Genomic DNA, 2,780 nt, shown 5'->3' on the forward strand with positions numbered 1-2,780 from the left:
TATCTATTTTGTGTAAAGAGAATGCACTGAGAAGTAAAAAGAAAGTGATATATCAGTGCTACCAACTAATGGCTATAATATCATCACCTTATTTATGAACAATGAAACAGTGTGCAATATTTAAATAAATTTAAATAAATTCCTATTTATTTTATATATTTATAAATTTAAATAAATTTCTATTTATTTATTATTAAAGAAATTCCTCTAACAAACAGTATGTTTTGAAGGTTGCTAGCAGGAAAGTGTTGTACGACATGGAAGTAATCAGAAAATGTGATCTAAAATTCTGCTTTCAAGGGCGCCTGGGTGGCTCAGTGGGTTAAAATTCTGCTTTCAAGAAGCTATCACAGTAAGTACTGAGCATTAGCTATTATATGCTACGGATGAATAACTGAAATCTACATTTGAAACTAATGGTACACTATATGTTACCTAATTGAATTTTAAAAAGTTAATAAAAAAACCACTATTTTATAAAACAATATTCCCAACAGGCTCTTTTGCTTTAAAATACTCACTTTGTAATGAGAGTCATTACTTTTGTCTAGCCAATTCTTACAGCACTGTTTATCCCTTCCCTGCTTTATCCCTTCCCAGTATCAATAAAGGCTCACTTGGGTTACCTAGAAGCCATGAGAAAGCTTGTAATAGATCTGGCTGGTTTTCACCAGCAATTTGACCACCATGTGCACAGGGAAGTCTATTGATAAAGGCTTTATTGCAATAAGTTGCAAATACATGGATGATTTTGAATTCTCTTTCTTGAGGTCTTGTTTCATGATAATAAATTTAGGGTGGCTTATTGGAATGGATGTTATTAACATATCTTCATAGTTATAAGCACATGGAATTGTAAAATAGATGAACGAATGTGGCATTACTGACAACTGTCCTCATTTTGAAATCAAATTACAGTGTACTAAGATGAGGAAGCAAAGCAGATTTGGGATTATGAGTGAAATAATTTAAAAAAGTCTTGGGGTATGATCAGACTATTGGGTAATTCAGTAGAAAAATGTCAACTGATTGAGATTCTGTGTTCCCTGATTTCAGAGAGAAGTTAAGATAAATAAGTAACACGAGGAGACTAGGAAGCCAAACATAAGTGATAATTTTGTGCCAGGGTGTGTTTACATCTGTTTATCTTCTTGCTTTACCACTAAGGTTGCTCCTAGAGGAGAGTTTAAATATGTGTTGGAGCTAATCTCTGTGGATTACACAAGAAACCACATCCTACAGCTCTCCCTGAAACACCCCTTATGATTTCAATGTAATTTGGTTTTTGCATTTTTAGAAATAACAAAATACTTTGCAAACTCATCTACTTTATTACCATCACAAGTGAGTCAGCTGACTCCACATTTTAACACAGTGACAGTCACAGAGAATGGAGGAATGAGTAGAGTTATCAATATATGTGCTTTTAAGAAGTATGACAGGGAAGCAGCTATTTCCAGGAACCAAAACATGGGTCAGCAGCTGTGCAGGAAAAGTGATGGAATAAATGACTCATTTCAGAGGAGTTCTATAACATATTAGTTCTATAATGTATCTTCAGCCCCCAATTACCCGCTTTGATCTAAAGATAAGGATTTACAGTTAAGGTCCCATTTATGATTTGACTGGTGTGGTCTGAATCATTTTTACTATTGTTTTGACTATTACTTGAAACCTATAGTAGTACTTGGGATATGTGTTGTGTATTCTGTGAACATGTGCTATTTTTAGATTAGATAATTTCTGTCTCGAACCCCTGTTCATTTGTTTGTTTTTGTTTATTTGATAGTGGTTTCAGTAAATGGATATATCTGAAAAATTGCAAAGCCACTATTAAAACAAGTTATTATTATATATAGCATGGAATTGCACATTCCTCCTTTGAATCCGACAGAGCTTCACCATATCCTTAACAATTTGGGAAAAACATGCTATTATTTTTCTTTATAAAATTTCTCCTGTTAGGCTGTGATGGTTGTCATCAGCAGTAACTCCTCTGAAGGCTTTGTCAAAAGAGTTGAAAAAATTGGAAAGGTGTGTGAATGAAGCTGTTTGCTGAATATAAAGAAAAGAGCATTGAAGTACAATTCACACTCTTACTTCTCCTTCTATGCTTTCAGATGTTTGACATTTGAAAATTTTGCTTCTAGAAGAGATGCCCTATATAATTCTTACTTTAAGGAGCAAGTTGCTTTTATAATTTTTTATTATTCTACCATTCCAGTATTTCCATTTAAATTAAATTCAATACCATTTAAAAAAAATCAAAAGTGCAGCCAGTATTCAATTCCTGGGCTAAATAATTTTAGAAAGCTTTGTGTTATTGAACCTACAGGGTTTTTCTGTAGTTTTAACTCTTTCTTTCTGTGATTTTTCCCATTAGTCACGTAAGTGACTGCAATATAACAGACATTGAGGATAAAGAAGGACTGAATAGAACAATCCTTGGCCTCATGAAGTTGAGAATCTAGCAAGGGAGTCAAACAATTCAATCATTCAGTGACAATTTATTGAGTGCCTGGCCTAAAATGAGCACAACAAAACCCCAGGCCAGAGGAATCATTTTAATGGGAGAGATAGATAATAGGTAAGCCAACTTTAAAAAAAAAAAATCGTACTGCTTTTTCTTTAATAGAGATGCATATTTGAACTAAATAAGCACATTTTAAAAAGAGCAGTGATTGAGAAGAGGTTTTTTAACTGAGTGGTCCGAAAGGGCCTCCCTGAAAAAGTCTGTTTTGAACAGATTTCTGAATAATATCAGCTAGGAAGCTGCGTAA

Source organism: Mustela nivalis (genome assembly GCF_964662115.1).
Source record: "Mustela nivalis genome assembly, contig: HAP1_SCAFFOLD_234, whole genome shotgun sequence".
NCBI lineage: Eukaryota > Metazoa > Chordata > Mammalia > Carnivora > Mustelidae > Mustela > Mustela nivalis.